Below are 22,100 nucleotides of genomic sequence, written 5' to 3' on the forward strand. Positions count from 1 at the left end.
TTCTTTCAAATTTTATAAATGATAGAAATTCAGTGACTACAATGCTGAAAGCATTCACAGACATGTGACTTATAAGCATGGTAAAGTTTTAGGAACATATTTAATAGATACTGAGTAGCATACATTTTCCTGAACCCAGAAATACATCATTTAGTTTGTATATCTTAAATGATTTGAATCGCTTTGCCTTCATCCTAATGAAATCACTAAAGAATGTCCTATAAATATATTATCTGTAATGAGGAAGTATTCATAGACTTATAATTTAATGATCTGAAAATAATCCCTAGTTGGTGCCTCCTTAAAAAATATGTCCTGGGGCTGGTGTTCTGGGGTACCAGGTAAAGCCCCGGCTTCCAATGCCAGCATTCCATATGGGTATGGGTTTGAGTCCAGCTACTCTATTTCTAATCCAGCTCCCTTTTCATGGCCTGGGAAAGCAGCAGAAGATGGCCCAACTGCTCCCAACCACCCTTATGGGGGATCTAAGAGAAGTTCCTAGCTCCTGGCTCCTGGCTTTGGCATGGCCATTGTGACCACCTGGGGAGTAAATCAACCAGTGGATGAAAGATGTCTAACTCTGACTTTCAAATAAATAAATCTTTAAAAAAGGGGGGAGGGGGTCCTGTAGGACTGGCATTGTGGACACCAAAATCAAGTCCCAGCTACTTCACTTTCAATACAGCTCTGGGATTTCCATGGGAAAGCAGTGGAAGATGGCCCGAGTATGGGCCCTTGTACCTATGTGGGAGACTTGGATGAAGCCCCAGTCTCCTGGCTTTGGCCTGGCCCAGTCCTGGCTGTTGCAGCCATTTGGGGAGTGAACCTCTCTCTCTGTCTCCCAACCCCCTCTGTAATTCTGACTTTCAAATAAATAAATAAATCTTTTGAAAATTTTTTTTCTGTTGTCATGATGACTTTACAAGAAAATCTGCAAAGCTCTTTATTAAGACAGGCGCTATGACAAAGACAGCAACAGACACTGCTTGGAAGAAGAAATGGATCAAAAGGCTGAAGCAGGAATGCCGGAGAAGGGCAGCTCACCAGCACGCACTGCTCAAGGCTAGAGAGTCGGCTCCACACACAACAGGTCCGAGTCACCTCCTGCCCAAGCTTGGAGTGAAAGAAGCCCTCCAAAAGAAACATTCCAACAAAGAATTATCCTGGAGAATTAGTGCATTCCAAAAACAGTTTCCTAATACAAACATTACCCAGTAATGAAGTATAAGTCACTTATGAACAAAAGCCAAGGTTTTCAATGAGTTCATTAATTTGAGGACTTTCTTGTGAATTTTGGATGTTTATAAAATTCTATAGTTTCTAAAAATAAAACAAAATTTACTACCATTGACAGCTAAAAAGCTTTTTTTTTTTTTTTTTTTTTGACAGGCAGAGTTAGACAGTGAGAGAGAGAGACAGGGAGAAGGAAGTCTTCCTTTTCCGTTGGTTCACCCCCAAATGGCCGCTACAGCCAGTGTGCTGCGGCTGGCACACTGCACTGATCCAAAGTCAAGAGCCAAGTTCTTCTCCTGGTCTCCCATGCGGGTGCAGGGCCCAAGGACTTGGGCCATCCTCCACTGCCTTCCCAGGCCACAGCAGAGAGCTGGCCTGGAAGAGGAACAACCGGGACAGAATCCGGCGCCCCAACCGGGACTAGAACCCAGGGTGCCGGTGCCGCAGGTGGAGTATTAGCCTAGTGAGCCAGGGCGCCGGCCAGCTAAAGAGCTATTAAGAGAGCTAATTACCCCCAAATCACACACGGCACTAAAGCACTAAGCACCACAGTATAATTCTGAAACTCTGCTTCCATGCTGAGAGACAGCACAGGAGCAACTGAGAATGGATGTGAGCACAGGCAGAGGAGGAAAGGACGCCCTCGTCTTCGTCTTCGTCTTGGGTGGCTGCACAAGAAGAGGGAAGAGAAGCAGCACCATCTTCTCCCTCGGGCCTTGGCTTTGGTCCCCACCAGACAGTGACGCGTCCATCCCTTCCAGGGAATTTCCAGCAGCTGTTCATTTAACCAGAGCATTGTCCAGGCTTTGGAGATTCTAAAGAGCTCATTTCACAGTGAGCTCTTGGGACACAGACCAAATGTCAACCTGTACAGCTCCAGAAGGCAACAGTTATACAGTGTCTGCTCAGTAAACACTTGAAGATTAGGAACTCTCTAAGAATAAATGAATGAGAGGCTGGTGCTGTGGCACAATAGGCCAACCCTCTGCCTGCAGTGCTGGCATCCCATATGGGTACACTGGTTCCTGTCCCAGCTGCTCCTCTTCCAATCCAGCTCTCTGTTTATGGCCTGGGAAAGCAGTGGAAGATGGCCTGAGTCCTTGGGCCCCTGCTCCTGCATAGGAGATTAAGAAGAAGCTCCTGGCTCCTGGCTTCAGATTGACTCAGCTCTGGCCATGCAGCCATATGGAGAGTGAACCAGCAGATGGAGGACCTTTCTGTCTCTCTCTGTAACTGTATCTCTCAAATAAATAAACTCTTAAAAAAGAATAAGTGAATGAGAAAAGAAGCCAGTAAAAGAGAAAACAATAGAGACCAGTGCTGCGGTTAAGGTGCCATCTGCAGTGCCAGCATCCCACATGGGCACCAGTTAGTTCCGGCTGTTCCACTTCTGATCCAGCTCTCTGCTGTGGTCTGGGAAAGCAGTGGAAGATGGTCCAAATGCTTGGGCCCCTGCACCCACGTGGGAGACCTGGAAGAAGCTTTTCTTCTGGCTTTGGCCCATTGCAGCTGTTTGGGGAATGAACCAGCAGATGGAAGACATCTCTGTCTCTCTGTCTCTCTCTCCCTCTCTTCTCTGTAATTCAGATTTTCAAATAAACAAATATATAAATCTTTAGAAAGAGAGAGACAGAAAACAGTATTTTCACAAAGGTAGGAGGACAGAAGGGATGCTGGAACAGAAGAAGAAAAAGCACTTCTTGGGAAGGGAAGCAGAAAACAAAGAGAAAAGTGGGGGTAATACAAGAATATCACAAGCATAGGAAAGCCCAGGAATATGCACACTGAGCATCATGGACTTGGGAATGAAAATACAAAATTATATAGAGCTTTAAAAGAGCAGAAGCTAGAGTGTAAAAAAAAAAAATTAGGTATGAGTTAACAGTGAAACACTTGCACTTTCTTCCTAAGATCAGGATAAGGCAAGAGTATTTGTTCTCACCACTTCTAGTTCACATTGTACTAAAAGTTCTAAGTTACTTAATGAAGACAGAAAAACATTTTAAATGGTATAAAGATGGGAAAGGAAATGAAAATGTCCATATTCACAAACATATATGATTATGTATGCAAATAACCTTATAGAAATAACAGATGCACAAACACACACAATATGGAAATAGCAATGGAATTTGGGCAGTCTGTAGCAATTCTGTTTTTGTATACCGGTAAGGGGACAATTAAATAAAATTTGAAAAACTACATAGAGGAATATATAATAAGAACATATAAAATCCAATATGTCAAATGAAAACAATATATCTAATGGAAGATGTACCAGCTCTATATTGAAAACTATAAACAATGTTGACAGAAATTATGTGGAGAGGTTCACAGATAGGAAGGCTCAATAATATCAGAATGTCTATTCTCCACAAACTGAAATATAGGTTTCAAGGGAATCAGGCAGGCATGACACATTGACTCCAAAATTTATATGAAAATACAAAGGATCTATAATATCCAAAGCAATTAAAAGAATGAAGTTGAGGCCAGCGCTGCGGCTCACTTGGCTAATCCTCCGCCTGCGGCGCCAGCACCCTAGATTCTAGTCCCGGTTGGGGCACCGGATTCTGTCCTGGTTGCTCCTCTTCCAGTCCAGCTCTCTGCTGTGGCCCGGGAAGGCAGTGGAGGATGGCCCAAGTGCTTGGGCTCTGCACCCGCATGGGAGACCAGGAGGAAGCACCTGGCTCCTGGCTTCGGATCGGCGTAGCGCTGGCCATGGCGGCCATTACGGGAGTGAATCAACGGAAGGAAGACCTTTCTCTCTGTCTCTCTCTCTCTCTCACTGTCTAACTCTGCCTGTCAAAACAAACAAACAAACAAACAAACAAAAGAATGAAGTCGGATGACTTCATCACAAAGCGATAGTACTCAAGCTGGAGTGTAATAGCATGTGAACAAACAGACCAGAGAAAAGAAGAGACAGAAACACTCAGGGCCACCTGCTTTTTTTCTTTTTCTTTTTCTTTTTTTAAATGTGAGGTTTGAATTTTTAAGTCTTTATTTATTCTTATTCATTTGAAAGACAGAGACATAGAGTCAGAAAGTAAGAGATCTTCCCATCTGCTGGTTCACTCCCCAAATGTTGGCAACACTTGGGATGGGCCAGATCAAAGCTAGGAGCTAAGAACTCAACCTAGTTCTCCCATATAAGCGACAGAAACCTAACTATCTGAAAATGCATACTACTACGCATGAATCTCAAATTTTGTGCATAAAAATAAACATCTTTTGATTCTATTTTTCCACAAACTCTTTGAAGCACTCTCATAAAATCTTACAAGTCGACATAAAAAGACGGTAATGATACTGATTTAGAAAATTTAAGATTTGAAAAAGGTACTGTGCAAAAATAGATAATGGCCATAGGAATGGCCAGTAAGCACAGAACCAGGTGCTCCAAAATCATCAAAGCAACTTAAAATCACAATGTGATATGATTTAACACTCATCACATAGCTAAATGAACAAACAAAAACTCAGGGCTGGCCCTGTGGTTCAGTGGGTTGAGCCACGACCTGTGATTGTAACATCCTATATAAGCACAGGTTTGAATCCTGGATGCTCCATTTCCAATCCAACTCTCTGCTAATGCACACGCGAGGGCAGCAGAGAATGGTCCAATTGCTTGGTCTCTTGTACCCAAGTGGGAGACTCAGATGGAGTTCCAGACTCCTGGTTTTGGCCTGGGCCAGCCCAGTAAACCAGAAGATAAAAGATTCATTTCTCTCTCTGTCTCTCTCTTTCTGCCTTTCAAATTAATAAAATAAATCATTAAAAACATAATAAAGAGCACAATTCAATTTAAAAAGAAAACTAGTAACACCAAATGATCGTGAGAAATGTAGAGCAGCTGGAACTCTCAAGAACTGCTGGCACGACTATATAAAATAGCACAGCCACTCCGGGAAAATGGTTTGGCAGTTTCTTGCACAATAAAATACACACCCACCTACTCTTTGCTCCAAACAATACTACTCCTGGTATGACCCAAGGGAAATGAAAATATGTGGCTCCAAAACAACTTAAACAAGAATGTTTATAACAACTTTACTTGTAACAGCCAACAATCAGAAACACCACCAATTGAACGCTGAGGATCTATGCATTTGCTGGATGTATAGTATATCTAATAAAAAATAAACTTGAAGAAGGAGGAGCAAAGACATAAGAGAGGGATGGAGTAAGTCTCCTCATTTCTGCTTTTTTATCTCCCCACACTGGCAGCAAGAGGGAGAATGGGCAAAACTTGAGAGGGGTCAAAGAATGTGTGCTGTAGAGAACGTGAAGGACATTTACAGGAAAGAAAGTGCATGGATGGAGAGAGACTGGAATGATACGACTCAAGGACTCACATCCCAGGAAAGGTGAAAGGGAAGCGGGGTGGACAGAACAGAGGTTAACCGTGCAAAGGAGAAGGGCTCCACAGAAGATGGGAAAGGATGGCTTTACTAATGGAAAGCAGAAGAAATGAAGGAGCTGGGTTGCCAAAGCCAAGCTGATTGCCAACAGATCGCATCATGGGCTTGCCATAAAGTTTTCTTTGATTCTTTCCTCTCCTTAACCCTACAGTCAACCAATTACTACTGATCTTTAGAAGTTTTTCAATTTCTTCGTGCCAACCAATGGAAAACGCATTGATTGGGAAGTCTAGAGTTACTACAGTACAATGGTTACAATACTTGCCTAAAATAATGAGAACAAGTGGCAAAAGACAGTATCTCTTGAGTGATCTCTGCATTGTACTAACAGATTAAACTTCTAAGGAAATATGCATGAGCCCATGTTTCCTGCTCTTTAAATTACTTATTTTGCTACTTTTACAAATACCTAAGCACTTAAGACTTTTATTTATTTATCCTTAAAATGGAGATATGATGGATGCAATAAACATTAAAACCCAAATATCAACTGTTATAAATAGGAAACATGCCTTAGGGGCTACTTTACTTATGTGTGGGCAGAATTTAACATTTAATAAATGGTCCAATAAAAGAACTGACTCACCTCATATGGAATAGTCGATTAGTCTGACCACAAGCAGAGACAGAAAAAAAAAAAAAAATCCTCTTCAACATAGCACAAACAAGTTCCTATTGACATTCAACAACTTAGATCCTTTCTCTCTATATTTGAGTATTTAATCACTACATGATTTCACCTTAATCTCAAAGAATTTATTGCCTAAATAACCATCCGTCTCTTGAGTGAGAATTCTGTTTTTTAAAGTTTATTATTTTTCAGATTAATTTCCTTTGGGTAAATTCCAAGGAGTGGGATGGCTGGGTTGTATGGTAGGGTTATGTTCAGGTTTCTGAGGAATCTCCAGACAGACTTCCATAGTGGCTTAACCAGTTTGCATTCCCACCAACAGTGGGTTAGTGTCCCTTTTTCCCCCACATCCTCTCCAGCATCTGTTGTTGGTAGATTTCTGAATGTGAGCCATTCTCACCGGGGTGAGATGGAACCTCATTGTGGTTTTGATTTGCATTTCTCTGATTGCTAGTGATCTTGAACATTTTTTCATGTGTCTGCTGGCCATTTGGATTTCCTCTTTTGAAAAATGTCTATTGAGGTCCTTGGCCCATCTCTTAAGTGGGTTGTTTGTTTTGTTGTTGTGGATTTTCTTGATTTCTTTGTAGATTCTGGTTATCAATCCTTTGTCTGTAGTATAGTTTGCGAATATTTTTCCCATTCTGTTGGTTGCCTCTTCACTTTCCTGACTGTTTCTTTTGAAGTACAGAAACTTCTCAATTTGATGCAATCCCAAATGTTAATTTTGGTTTTGACTGCCTGTGCTGTTGGAGTATTTTCCAGGAAGTCTTTGCCTGTGCCTATATCTTGCAGGGTTTCTCCAATGCTCTCTAATAATTTGATGGTTTCGGGTCGTAGATTTAAGTCTTTAATCCATGTTGAGTGAATTTTTGTGTAAGGTGATAGGTATGGGTCTTGCTTCAAGCTTCTGCACGTGGAAATCCAATTTTCCCAGCACCATTTATTGAATAGACTGTCCTTATTCCAGGGATTAGATTTGGATCTTTGGTCAAATATAAGTTGGCTGTAGATGTTTGGATTGATTTCTGGTGTTTCTATTCTGTTCCATTGGTCTATCCATCTGTTTCTGTACCAGTACCATGCTGTTTTGATAACAACTGCCCTGTAGTATGTCCTGAAATCAGGTATTGTGATGCCTCCGGCTTTGTTTTTGTTGTACAGGATTGCTTTGGCTATTCGAGGTCTTCTGTGTCTCCATATGAATTTCAGCATCCTTTTTTCCAGATCTGAGAAGAAGGTCTTCGGGATCTTGATGGGTATTGCATTGAATGTATAAATTGCTTTTGGGAGAATAGACATTTTGATGATATTGATTCTTCCAATCCATGAGCATGGAAGATTTCTCCATTTTTTGGTATCCTCTTCTATTTCTTTCTGTAAGGTTTTGTAGTTTTCATCATAGAGATCTTTAACGTCTTTGGTTAAGTTTATTCCAAGGTATTTGATTGTTTTTGTAGCTATTGTGAATGGGATTGATTTTAGAAGTTCTTCCTCAGCCGTGGCATTGCCTGTGTATACAAAGGCTGTTGATTTTTGTGCATTGATTTTATATCCTGCTACTTTGCCAAACTCTTCGATGAGTTCCAGCAGTCTCTTAGTAGAGTTCTTTGGGTCCCCTAAATAAAGAATCATATCATCTGCAAAGAGGGATAGTTTGAGTTCGTCCTTTCCGATTTGTATCCCTTTAATTTCTTTTTCTTGCCTAATAGCTCTGGCCAAAACTTCCAGAACTATATTGAATAGCAGTGGTGAGAGAGGGCATCCCTGTCTGGTACCAGATTTCAGTGGAAATGCTTCCAACTTTTCCCCATTCAATAGGATGTTGGCCGTGGGTTTTTCATATATTGCTTTGATTGTATTGAGGAATGTTCCTTCCATACCCAGTTTGCTTAGAGTTTTCATCATGAAAGGGTGTTGTATTTTATCAAATGCTTTCTCTGCGTCTATTGAGAGAATCATATGGTTTTTCTTCTGCAGTCTGTTAATGTAGTGTATTACGTTGATTGTTTTGCAAATGTTGAACCATCCCTGCATACCGGGGATGAATCCCACTTGGTCTGGGTGGATGAGAGAGAAAAAAACAAACCACTCTCACCCACTCTTTCACTCCCGGAATGCCCACAGCAGCCTGGGTTGGGAACTCAATCCAGGCCTGCATGTGAGCTGCAGGAAGCCAGTACCTGAGCCATAACTGCTGCCTCCCAGGGTCTACAGCGCCAGGAAGCTTGAGTCAGGAACTGGAGCAAGGCATTGAACCCAGGCACTCAGATGTGTGACACGGGTGTCCTAATTGTCTTAACTCCAAGGCCAAACACCTATTCCAGAGAATTCCGTTCTAACAAGGGTTGAAATGTTTTCCTGGGATGAATCAAGTATTCCCCATGCTACTATACACTTCTTTTTCTCTCAACAAAGGCATCACTTCCAAGAAAAATGATACATTTTTTTTTGCTAGCTCTAACAATAACATTTTATTTTTTAAGATTTATTTTACTACTTGAAAGGCAGAGTTAAAGGAAGCGAGGAGGGAGACCAAGCTTCCATCCGCTGGTTCATTCCCCAAATGGTCCCATCAGCTGGGCCAGACTGAAGCCAGGAGCTTCTTCCAGGTCTCCCATGTGGGTGCAGGGGCCCAAGCACTTGACTCATCCTCTGCTCTGTTCCCAGGTGCATTAACAGGAAGGTGGATTGGAAGCAGAGCGGCTGGGACTCTAACTGGTGCCCACATGAGATGACAGCATCACAGGGGAGGGTTTCACCCATGAGCCACAATGCCAACTGACATTTAAATACCCAAAATTCCTGAAAACAAATTCTATGCATCAGTTTTGTCACAGCCTTTCCTTTTTTTTTTTTTTTTTTGCTGTTCACCATTGTTTTTATTTATTTATTTAAGAAAACTTTTATTTAATAAATATAAATTTCGTAAGTACAACTTTTGGATTATAGCAGTTTTTCCCCCCGTAACCACCTTCCCACCCGCAAGCCATCCCATCTCCTACTTCTCCCATCCCATTCTTCATTAAGATTCATTAATTATCTTTATATACAGAAGATCAACTTAGTATATACTAAGTAAAGATTTCAACAGTTTGCACCCACACGAACACACAAAGTATAAAGTACTGTTTGAAGACTAGTTTTACTGTTAATTCGCATAGTACTACACATTAAGGACAGAGATCCTACATGGGGAGTCAGTGCATAGTGACTCCTGTTGTCAATTGGCACAGCCCTTCATAACATTTTGATTTTAATATATATTGGAAAGGAATGAACAGACAATGTGAGCTCAGAAATGTCCCTACTGTCTCACAATACATGCGACCATCAGCCCATCGCTTCCCCTCAGCAGGACAAGCTGCTGACAGCAAGCGATTAGCGTTCTGAAACAATTCCAAGGGGCTTGTCAGTGTCAACTATCGGCCAGCTCTGAGCAACGTCAAATCTCCATGATATGGTTTTTTAGAGCTCCCATTAGAGTCAACACAGGTTTACTATGAGATGCGAGAAAACAAGCATTTCCAATGAGAAGCTGCTGCCAAGGCACAAGCATTTTTAGGCCTGCTTCCAAATCTGACAAGGCATCAGCGCACAGAGAGGCGCTTGCCCAGATAGCACCTTGCAGCAGAAGCGCCATCTCTTTGCTCATAACAGATAACAACAGTTCCGCCGTCTCGCTACAGTAATATACTGAATTACTTTTGGGTGGGTGGGGGAGGATGCCTCCTCCTCCCTCTTAACTATCCCTGTAAATCATACTTCCTGTAATCCAAGTCACATATCTCTCCATGAATACAGTCTTTGCCATCAATAGGTACAAAGTAAAAAGCCCAAGGGCAGAGTTAAATCACCAATATACAAAAGGCTTGAAGTCAGAAAAGTAGTCCTACCTCTGAATAAGAAGTTAGCCTGAGACACTCTGAATCAGTATTCATAAAAGACAGCTACTTTTCATATGGCCAACAACTTCATGGTCACTGCCAAGAGGAAACTGCTGTATATACTGTACAGTGACTTTTCTACTTGTAAATATTATGAAATATCCAAAACCTCACTTTAACGCACTACATGACACATTTGTTCAATGTGCAAATCCTTTCCTTTTACAAAAAGCTGGCTTCATCAGGAAATGGCTATTCCCTGGGAACAGCACTGTCAAAAGCAGCTGGTTCTCAGACGGAGATCAGGAACTTCACAGAGACCGTTTACAGCAGGCCACCCAGGCAGAGGACAGAGGTGATGACGCCTTCTCCAACTTACAACACTTCACAGTTTACTAGACAGCATTTCTTCACTGTTATTCATGATCTCATCTGGGGACATGGGCCAACAAGCAGGAGGAAATGCAGACCACATGGCCTTCTAAAGGTCACAGGGAGAACCCTACAGCCCTCTGCTGCTCTTGGGTGCATCCAAGTGAGTACATCTTCTCTTGTGCTGAAAAACAGCTGAGAAACAGGAACCAAGAAGCTGTTGTAGACCACTTGGTTCTCATGCCCGAATTAGTGATGTACTGCGTTCAATAAACATCACCATAAAGCTAAGAAGCCTGCTTTTCTTTCTTTCATTTTTTTCTGTCATTTGTCAAGCACTGAGACATAAAGAAATGGACCTACAAACACCTCCAAAAAGCACCATGACCCCCACACCTCTATTCCAACAATAGGAAAAAAGTACTTGGTGCTGCTGCCTAGAAACCTGGCAGTGAGGACGGAGACCTGAAGTGGCAGGCTAGAGAAGGCAGCAAAGAAAGACTTCGGAGTCCAGATCCCATCCTGGCAGGTGCGACAGACTTCACTGTCTTCCTCACAAACAATGTCCCTACCTACTGTGAAAAGATCACTCCTAATAGCAATTATTCTAAACAAGGATTCCAAGAATCTTAAAGAATGTGGCAACCTTGATTTGCCCAATTTATGGAAGATAACAAAAACTAAGAAAAGCTGGAAGTCACTGGAAACTATACTACTATTTTTTTTTGGCCAGGCAGAGTTAGACAGTAAGAGAGAGAGAGAGTTATAGACAGTGAGAAACAGACAGAGAGAAAGGTCTTCCTTCCGCTAGTTCACTCCCCTAATGGCCACTATGGCCGGCGCTGCACCTATCCGAACCCAGGAGCCAGGTGCTTCTTCCTGGTCTCCCATGCGGGTGCAGGGACCCAAGCACCTGGGCCATCCTCCACCGCCTTCCCGGGCCACAGCAGAGAGCTGGACTGGAAGAGGAGCAACTGGGACTAGTACCCAGTGCCCCAACCCGGACTAGAACCCCAGGTGCTGGCGCTGCAGACGGAGGATTAGCCAAGTGAGCCACGGCGCCAGCCAGAAACTACACTACTCTTTAACTTGTCTTAAAATCTGAAAATAACTTCTTGTTCCTTTGGGGTGGGGGGAAGCTAGTATGCAACAGTAGGGAAGAGGGTTCCCTTTTTTAAGTTCAGCTTAGTTCACTGCCTCCTTACAGAATTAACAAAGGAGGACTTCATCTGGTAAGGAAATCAGAAAGGCTCTTAGAGAGTGAGCTTCATTTTTTTATCTTGTAGTCAGGAGGTCAAACTTTCTGTTAACTGAGTATCTCTTGTGAACAACAGGCAAACTGGTAAGTGAGTGACTGCTCAAAAGCTGTCCCTGAGCTGGATTAGAAGTCAGCCTTACCCAATGTGAGGAAGGCTGAACACAAACAGCTGAAGAAGCAGCAACAGGCTTTAACCCTTCAGGTAACAGTCTTCACTTTCCTCTCTGTCTCCCCAGAGCATGCCCAGCGCTTCCTTCTTTAATCTGAACCTCCTCCTTCTCCCATCCTCCACACAGGTCAGATTTCTCTCTCATCGATAAAGGAGAAGGAAATAGGATGGAGATAGCCCACTTCAAGGACTAAAGCCAATAGCAAACATAATCTAAATACTTTCAATAAGGAAACTGGCATCTCATCTAAAACAAAAACCTATCAACCTGACTTCAGGAGTACTAACCTTAACAGAACCAGTAACTTCCTGCTAGACCATGTTGTAACTTGTCAAGGTCCTTTACTATGCCACTCACTATCATTAGGGCTGGGAAGAGTTAACTGAAATCAATCTAATGAGTGCTTTGCAAAAAGTTCCTAACTGCTGAAAATAATCATGCAAAATCTAAATGCCCATAGAACCACCCTTAAGGGAAACACACAATTACTATTTATTAATAATAGTACCTTTTGAAGGACAAAAACTTGCTTTCTTCAATTATTTAAATGCTAAGACTACAATCTGATGCTTAAAACTAAAAACATTAACAACAACAATGGATCCAAATGTGAGTATTTACCAAAATGTTTATAAAGTAACTTTAGAACTGGCAGTATTTGCCAAATAATTTAAATCAGTCCCTCACTGGAAGGGACTGCAGTTGCAAAGGTGAGACCCAGTGAGCTGTTGCTATGTAGGCAAAGGATCTTCAAAGACAGTGCCATCTCTTACTAACAGTCATGCATGCTGGAACCCAATCTCTCAAAAATCTTTGTTTTCTTCCAGAGGTTGACTTTCCCAGGCAAAAATCTGAAGGGACATTGCTTCAGAGCTGAGTGACGCCACAAAATGCAGACTCCCTTTAAAGCAGCTTTTAGACTCTTTACTTGGGAAAGTGGTAGCACACAAAGTTCTCATTATTGGCTTTGTGCACACCACAATGGCTTCTGGACAAAAACCTGTTGGGGTCATGACTGGCCAACTGGCTGAAGTGCATCACTGCTCATGGCGAACGCCTCTGGTAAGCATGAACACTTAAAGGAAGCCCACTGGATGCTGAGAGTGTGGCATGCCAAGTTATTTTGAGCGCCAGAGAAGGCGGCCAGCAAAGAATGCTCAGAAACTGTCAAACACCACAAAGGACAAATACTTTCCGATCAAAAGAGAGGACTGCTGTTTACATGAATCTTTCCAAAAGACAGGAATAACCGAAGTTACTGTAAACTGTCACATGAGAGAATGTTAAGAAACAATCACAGGGGTCTGAGTTAGTGCAGAGTTCAACAAGTTCTGCCATGGAGCAGAGCCTTGCTAAGTTTCTTGAAGCTGCTATTGGAGGGAGGCAGAAAGAAGAGGGACAGCAGACACAAGACACCCTGACCTTCTTCAGTCATCCCTCCACAATTACCACCTGCAGCCTCTGATGACGTGATTTCTCTCCTCTCTTTCAGGGGAGCAGAGAACAATACTTTTAAAAGCACGCCATTGGCCGGCGCCGCGGCTCACTAGGCTAATCCTCCGCCTTGCGGCGCCTGCACACCGGGTTCTAGTCCCGGTCGGGGCACCGGATTCTATCTCGGTTGCCCCTCTTCCAGGCCAGCTCTCTGCTATGGCCCGGGAGTGCAGTGGAGGATGGCCCAAGTGCTTGGGTCCTGCACCCCATGGGAGACCAGGAGAAGCACCTGGCTCCTGCCATCGGATCAGTGCAGTGTGCTGGCCGCGGGGGCCATTGGAGGGTGAACCAACGGCAAAGGAAGACCTTTCTCTCTGTCTCTCTCTCAGTGTCCACTCTGCCTGTCAAAAAAAAAAAAAAAAATTTAAAAATTTAAAAAAAGCACGCCATTCTTTATAGTGTATGTATGTATATTTGTATTTTTTCCACTTCAAAACCAAAAGTTACACTCATTTTAAGCTTTCATTCAAAATCAGAAATTGATACTTAAATTGAAAAACATAGCTGGCATAAGAAAATTCCTTCCTAAAATTCAATGGAAACAAAAGATAAGCAGAGCCCAGCTTACCATTTAAGAAGCTCTTTCCTTTATCCTATGATGAAATGATTACACGCAGCAGAAATAACTGCTTGCAGTTACAAGCTGCTATGTTTACCACACACCACAGATAAGACATTTTCCACCTTCTGGTCATCATCACCTCCAGCCAGTCCCTTACAAGTAACTGGTATGATGCCCCCATAGCTATGGTGTAGGAGACCACATTATTAGTCGAGGTTAAAACAGCCACTGTGGATGGTGATGTCATAGATAATTCTCAATTTTTTGTCTATTCCTCTGCATTTCTTACATTTGTTCACAATAACGTACTATTTTTTAACAAATATTTTTAAAATTTGCTGAGAACAAAGTATTAATGTGATTTTCTTAACACTTCAAATACAACCAAATGGACGTTACTGCAAATGATCAAGACACAATTAAGGGATCAAAGCACAGTAACAATAAAGGCCGGACCTCGGCCTGGGCTTTACATCCAGCAGACTGACCTGTGCAGAGTACGGGGATGCACATGGTCTCTCCACCTCCGAACTGAGGCTGCTGCGGGAATAACATCAGACTTTAGGGATGGCCAAACCCTCAGCCCAAACAGACAGACGGCTTATCTGCACACTCTGCTCAGTAGAGCGCTCCACATTGCAGAGCGAACACCTAAAGCTGCGGATTAGGCTGATTCTATTTAACTGGTTTGAAAAGGAAATTAAAAGAGAGGGAGGGAGGGAGGGAGGGAGGGAGGGAGGGAGGGAGGGAGGCTGGCTTTCATCAGGTATTAGCATTCATTCAGAAAACTGAGAAGGCAGCTGTCACTGGAAGGGATAAAATACAACCCCCTTGATATACTTCCACTCTGAGAACTGTAGAATTCTTGACTGAGAGGTTGCAGTCACTGTACCCAGCACTAACAAGAGTTATTCACAGCCAATGGAGAAATAATTTATCTGAAGTAATCTAGAAGCCAAGAAATGATGTTAAATGTCCAAAAAAGGTGAATCTTTCATGCCTGTTTAGATGTTGGCTAAAGATCCAATTATTTACACAATATGCAAAGCCAGGGTAACAACTTAGATTTGTTTTTGATACTGAAGCAAGGTCTCTTAGTTCCTAATTCCAAAAGGAGATTAAGTGAAAAGTTAATTGGGTACTGAACAAGTCTTCAGGACATTAAGGTCACAGTTCTTATCCAGCAGGCCTTTTTTTTTTTAAACACAACCTAAAACCCTTGGTATTTTATGTTGGAGGAAAGATCTTACATTCCCATCAAGTCAGGAATTACATGAAGGGTACTCACTGACAAGAACTACTTCTCCAATCAGCATCTTAGAACTCACTGCAAAATCTCTCAGCAGGTGTGCTAACAATAATTTTATCACATGATTTACAAGAACTCCAAAGTGAATACAACAAGGTCTAAACAACAGCACCGCCCTGGACTAACAAAGAAAACCTAATTCACATGCACAGGCAAATGTGCCACGAAGCAGTCAAGTCCAGCTAAGGGAACAGTGAGGCGCCCGGCAAGCTGGGGCTTCCTCCTCCTCACGGCCAGAAGCCACTCTTCTCAGATGCCCACAATATAGATACAGCCACACCCCCAAAGCCAACTCACATTACAAGTAGAAAGTGTGGCCTTCTAGCTACTGATGGATAAATGGATAAACCTCCTCAGCCTTTTCTCTTCAGAGCAGACACAGTAAGCCCTCCTCTAAATACATGCTGGGAATGACCCTTAAAACCACCTCCAGAGAAAACAAGAGAAAAAAAAAATAAGATTTACTCTATTTAGGAAAAGTCTTCATTTTATTTCCCTGAGTAGTGATTTACAAGTATCTTCAACTTTGAAATGAATGTTATTATTTTAAAGGCTTATTACACAGTAAACTGAAACAAAGACAATCTTTTAAAATAAAATGAAACACTGTCAATTTATCATTCAGTGAACACAAAAGATGACTTTGACCACTTTACTCTCAGGCACCTTGAACAAGCCATGCCAAGTCTAGGAACCCATTATTTTCACACAAGGAAGACAAAGAGACCAAATCTAGGAACCCATTATTTTCACACAAGGAAGACAAAGAGACCAAACTTCCATTTTAAACAGAGATATGGACAGGGCCTGTGCTGTGGCATAGTAGGCTGAGCCTCCGCCTGAAGTGCCAGCATCCCACATGGGGGCCAGTTTGTGTCTTGGCTGCTCCTCTTCTGATTCAGCTCTCTGCTTATGGCCTAGGCAAGCAGTGCAAGATGTCCCAAGTTCTTGGGCCCCTGGGAGACCTGGAAGAAGTTCCTGGCTCCTAGCTTCAGGTTGGCCCAGCTCCAGCTGTTACAGCCATTTGGGGAGTGAACCAGTGGATGGAAGACCTTCCTTTCTGTCTTTCCCTTTCTCTGTAACTCTACCTCACCAATAAATAATATGCAAGAGAGATACAGACAAATGGGGCATTACAAGCTGTAGGGCTTCCCTCCTGCCTCCCTCGTGCTGTGGGGTTAGGAAGGCTCCAGGCATCCACACAGCCCTTCATTTCCCTTTAGAGTGCCAGAGATCAAAGGACAGGAGCTGGAGGACAGGCAACATCTCCTCCCTTCCACAGAAAGGAGCGGGCGAGAACGTGGACGAACTTTTCTAAGAGAGACCCATGAAATCACACCTGCTTACAAAACATCAACTATCCCACGGCTTTTCACTCTATCTGGGGAAGCAGCCTATCTACTTTCACCAGTGTACACTGACTCTCTATAATACTGTCAAATTCCAAGAACAAGCTTCCTTTTCTAATTCCCTCAATCACACAATAAGAAGCAGAAACCACTGAGAAGCATTCCAGATAATTTGTGCCAATTTAGATGATTCATGTGCTGCCTTCCCAGACTAAATGGTCTACAGCCGGTGCTTCCACGTCCACCGGGGGCGGAGAGCAAGACCTAATTACAGAGCCGAGCCACGGCCAGAGGCTCCCCTGGCCCTGGGCCACGCCCACAAGCACACCATTTCATTCTGAGGTACAAAAACAGCCAAAGCCTACAAGTACCTTTATAAAGATTTAAAAAAGGAGAAAGGCACCATTCCAGAAGAACACAAAATAGAGTGATGTTGGTTCACTGAACTGATTTTTCAAAGAAATTTTTCAAGAGCCCCTACTCTCTCTTTAAAAAAAAAAAAAAAAAAAAAAAAACTGAAAAAAGACAAAAATATATTGGAGGATTATAACCTAGATATCCTAGATATCTTGCATTTGTGTGCTTTTATTTGGTTGGACCTCTGAAATAGCACATCTTAATCACAGCCCGTAGGGAGGTGGGAGACAGGTTGTACTCTGGAATCCCACAGATTGGGTATCTCCATGTTCTCACACCAGCAACACTGTAATTTCAGATCCCAGGTCCACAGTGGGGTAGGGGAAGCTCAAGACAGTTACATTTAAATATAAGTAAAAGAAGAACTCACTCTTTTAACAATAAAAAGCACAAAAACCTGAAATGCAATTTCAACAAAAGATGTTATAGTTTTTCTTCTGTAACATGAATAAATATATGAACTGAGGAGAAAAATATTTTGAGCATGTTCTTTTTTAAGAAGTTCAACATTTAAATAAAAATGATACACACACATACACCACAGAAATTTTCTTTTGATTTTCATAAATCTTTCTCTGACACTGTACCAGTAATTAGGTTCCCAAGCTGAGGGATGCATGATTTGTGAATGGAACTGACTGTTCAGCTTCACAGAGGCCATATTCCAAACAAGAACAAAGTGTAACAGGAATCCTCCAAAGTCAAAGGATGAGCTTTTTGAATGAAGAAGTTCAATAACTTAAGACCCACTTTAGACCACAGTGGTACAAAGTAGTCGATATGATCCAATGTTGCCTTGCAATAAAATAAGGGAAATGAGGGAACAAGAAAGATTTGTGAGAGGCTCTCGAGGTACAGTCATGGTCAATGGTCAGTTCAAAGGAGCAGATGTCTCTCCTACACCCGCTGCCAGCAGCACAAGTAACAAGGCACTAAGCTGACAAATCAGAACGCACAGAAGTGAAACCTTGCCGGCATGACAGCTGCCTGTCAGAATGAGAAAGAGACAGATGTGCGTCAAGTTTGCCTCAGCATGCATGAGACCACAGGATGAGTCAAACTATTTCAGTGAGGCCACGGTCACCACACTGTAAAAGGCTCGCTGAGGACACCTTGGGTCTGAAAGTGTCCAACACATTCCAAAGCTGCATAGGAATGTGGAAAGGGGTTCAGGAAGCAAACTCGGCAGCAGGCAGAGCAGCACGGCAACGTGATGAGACAAAAGCCGCTGGCATGCTGACTCAAACTCAGCCACCTAAGGTCCACCTCTTTTGGTGCAGATCGCTAGGAAGCCTAATAACGGATCTTTTGATGACTCTTACAGTGGTCCTGGATGTATAGTGATTTTCAACAACAAAAGCACGTAACATGTACTTGAAACCTGAAGTTTAAGCACAGAAAAGTCATACAATGCATGCATGGTAAAAACACAATTACAGGGAACAATAAAGACCAACACAGGACAGTGGTTCGTTGGGGGCTGAGGCAGGGAACTGCTTTCAGGGAAGACTTGGTTTCTAACTGGTTGGTGAAATTGGTAAACACTCCATTTCTCTACTGTGTTGGGATCAGGAAGGTATATATGAATATTTGTTATGCTACTCTATCTGTGAAATTAAATTTTTGAGGGACAAAAGCAAACAAGGATTTATAAGTGTGAGCACAGGGTGCTTTAAGAAAACATACACACAAAGGTGTGCACTGCCAAATACACACACACACACAAGGAAGGGGGTAGTTCTGTGTTGGTAATCCAAGATCCTTTGAAGGGTTCACAGTCTGAGTGAGCTGATTAAAAGCCAAAACCTCCAGGAGGAAAAAAGAGACGCTGAAAGGGGTGTGTTTTATTCTCATGTCTCTGAATGCTAACTCACTACCTGAGAATGACTGCGAGAAAGCAGCCAGCCAACAGGACACGCTGCGCCAGTTTAATTTAACTGTGTTATTTTGCCTTGCTTTGCAATTACTCCCACATCCCCCAGGGAGAAACTAATGGATTACTAAAAATAAAATGGAGATTAAATGAATCACTTAGGATGTTTTGGCTTCCAACTCAAACTGGCTTCAACAAAAAGGAAATGGACTGGCCCAAATACTTGGATGTCCGGAGTAGGGGCAGGCACCGGGGCTGGCTTCCCTGTGATTCCGGACTCTGTCTTCCGCCCTGTGTGGTCCATGCTCCAGAGAGAGCCAGCAGGCTGCAGTCACAACAGACCTCATACCAGCACACAACACCACCCAGAAAAGAGGCAGCATCTTCCTGTACCTCTGTCCTAGGTATGAGGAGACTTGTGCCAGAAGCTCTGAGCAAACCTGCGTTGGATCCCCCTGGCTACAACAGCACCATCCCTCTAGCCAGGTAATACTAGCTGATGTAGCCAGAGTTCAAGCCAACCGAAGACAAAGTGGAGACGGGACTGTCCCTGATCAGGGCCTACCCTGGAGCTCTGATCCGTTCCTCAACCTCATTATGTGGTGAACAGATGGTTGCATGACATGGATCCAAGCCTAATGTCCACTCTGTTTACAGGGAATAGCTTGAGCACTTCTGTGTGTATCAAAACACAGGATAAATCACTATCAATACATTAGCACATAAAGTTATAGGCTCAGAAGGGTGATCAAATACATTGATTTTTGAAAAAAGAGTTGAAATTTTTTCTGTGTTTCCATTTCTCTCATGTGAAAGGTAAATACAGAAACCTAACGCTTTATGGAGGAAGACTGGCATAGTGCTTACTATGTTCTTGTGCCATGGCCACAGATACGTAGAAAACAGCATCATCAACCCTAACAGTGGTTATCCTGGAAAAAAGAACAAAACAGACGTTAAAGTACATATAAAAATTCACTAAAACAATGCAGTTGCATAACATTGGCAAAACTCTTATCTTTACTTCGAAAGAGGCAAACCTGCCTTTCAGTTAAACAGCTGCACTTCAATTAGACTTCAGAGAAAATGCCTCCAGCTTTAGAGTATCTCCAAATAGTTCTCAGTTCAGATCACCAGCACCTATTGTAGATCTGAACCTCAAAAAACTAAAATAAACGAATAGGTTTTAATCGAGAAGTTCTGTCCTTGGCTACTATTTATAAAACTCCAACAAAAATGGGAAGAAAAAAAAGATTAAAGAACTTCAAAAATCATGTAGTATACACATTACCACATACAAATGACCCAACCCAGTGCAACCTAAAGCTAGGAAAGTCAGCTCCAACTTCTAAACCTCTAAGATTCTCAGAGAAAACAGTTGTCATCAGGAATAAAAAAGAAAAATCTCAGATCTGATCCAAATAATTGATACTGCATCATCTTAATAAATTGACTATTTAGCATACCATGGAATACTGAATAAATACAGCCATAAAACTGAAGACTTTTAAGTCCTGGAATTGTTTTCAATATTCACAAGTGAAAGATAAGAACGCTGTCCTTGTCCAGACCCCAGGACGAATATGAATCCAGCAAATCAATCATATTCTCGATTAGACAGAAAAACACAGAAACATGCTAAGTAAGCTGCAAGACTGTGGGGTTTCCAGTGGGCATGAGCCTTGACAAGGCTGGGGGTAGCTATCACGTATTCACAAAGGCCATGCTCGATGTATGTGACATTCAGCCACACTGTTGCATTAGTCATGGTTCATAAAAATTTTACAAAACAATTTTTTAAACAACCATTAAATAGAAGAACAAAGGTAGAAAGTTCACAGTAGACAAATATTTGCAACACATATATCATCAAAGAATGCACTGAGAATGTACAAAGAACTGCCAAACAGTAAGAAAAAGACTATCCAAATAGGAGACCAAAATGGCAGTAAATGAATGAAAATGTGCTCAACCTCATTCATCACCATGGAAATACAAATAACACTAAAATGAGACAAAATGACATATTGATCAAAATGTCTAAAATTTTAAAAACTTGATATACCAAATCTTAGAATACACAGCAATTCAACTTTCGAACACTGCTACTGGGAGTGTAAACTTGAGAACAGACAGTATCTGCTAGAGGCAAATATCAATACACCCTGTGACCCAGCAATGCCACTCCAGTGAATCCCTCTAGGAATGCACATACATGGGTACCTAAGACGCTTACAGTAACAGTCAAAAAGTGTTTGGTATAGTGGCCAAAGCCTGCTGAACTGTGGGAGAGTCACACATTGTAATCAAGAAATGTTTCCTGTGAAAAGCCAGACAGTAAATATTCCAGGCTTCGTTGGCCGTAAGGTCCCTAATTCTGTCACATCTCTCAGCCCTGCCTTTGGAATCCAGACACAGACACAGGGAACATGGGTTTGGCTGTCTTGTCGTCCAGTAAAACTTTATTTACAAAATCATATAGCCAGTCCACAGGCTGCAGTTTTGCCTGATACACAGTGATGAATATAAATTAATCACAGTTGATAAAACAACACTAATGAAACTCACAAAGTTTAGCCAACAAAAGCAGATACATTTGAGAATAGACTGCATGACTCCATTTTGTGAAGTTCGGAAACAAATGAACCAGAGATTTCAAAAGGTTCATGGAAAATTTGGATTAAAAGTTTATTTTGGTGCAAAACCATTTTAAAATCTACGCATAGCTTTTTTTCATAACATGCATTTTCTATGAACTTTTTCGAAGACCACTGTACACATGGAATCCAAAACATTTTTGTACCAAAAGAAACTTACCTTTGGTTCAATTTTTCATGACCTTTTTAAAGTTCCCTTCTACATAAATTGGAATAGTACTAGTTACTGGGAAGGAGACAAAGCCTGCAAAAGTGGGTCAGGCATTTGGTCTGGTGGTTAACAGATTGCTTAGCACCCGCATCCCACACTGTAGTGCCTGCATCTTGAGTTCTGGCTCTGCGCTTGACTCCAGGTTCCTGTTACTGCATAACCAGAGAGGCAACAGTTGAGCGCTTAAAGTGGCTGGATTCTGGCCACTCAAGTGGGAGACCTTGATGGAGCTCCTGGCTCCCAGCTTTGGCCT

The 22,100-nt window shown here is 42.2% G+C and overlaps 1 protein-coding gene across 7 annotated transcripts in view; it reads right to left on the reverse strand.

Annotated features, from left to right (window-relative positions):
• The window catches only part of SIPA1L1 (signal induced proliferation associated 1 like 1), a 443,533-nt gene that overhangs the window by 200,328 nt on the left and 221,105 nt on the right, over positions 1-22,100 (reverse strand). For all 7 annotated transcript variants that reach the window (XM_062181452.1, XM_062181449.1, XM_062181446.1 and 4 more), the window contains one exon: positions 19,847-19,911. The gene's annotated coding sequence lies outside the window, so the exon portion shown is untranslated. The remainder of the gene's footprint in view (positions 1-19,846; positions 19,912-22,100) is intronic.

This window comes from Lepus europaeus, chromosome 22 (assembly GCF_033115175.1).
Source record: "Lepus europaeus isolate LE1 chromosome 22, mLepTim1.pri, whole genome shotgun sequence".
Classification (NCBI taxonomy): domain Eukaryota; kingdom Metazoa; phylum Chordata; class Mammalia; order Lagomorpha; family Leporidae; genus Lepus; species Lepus europaeus.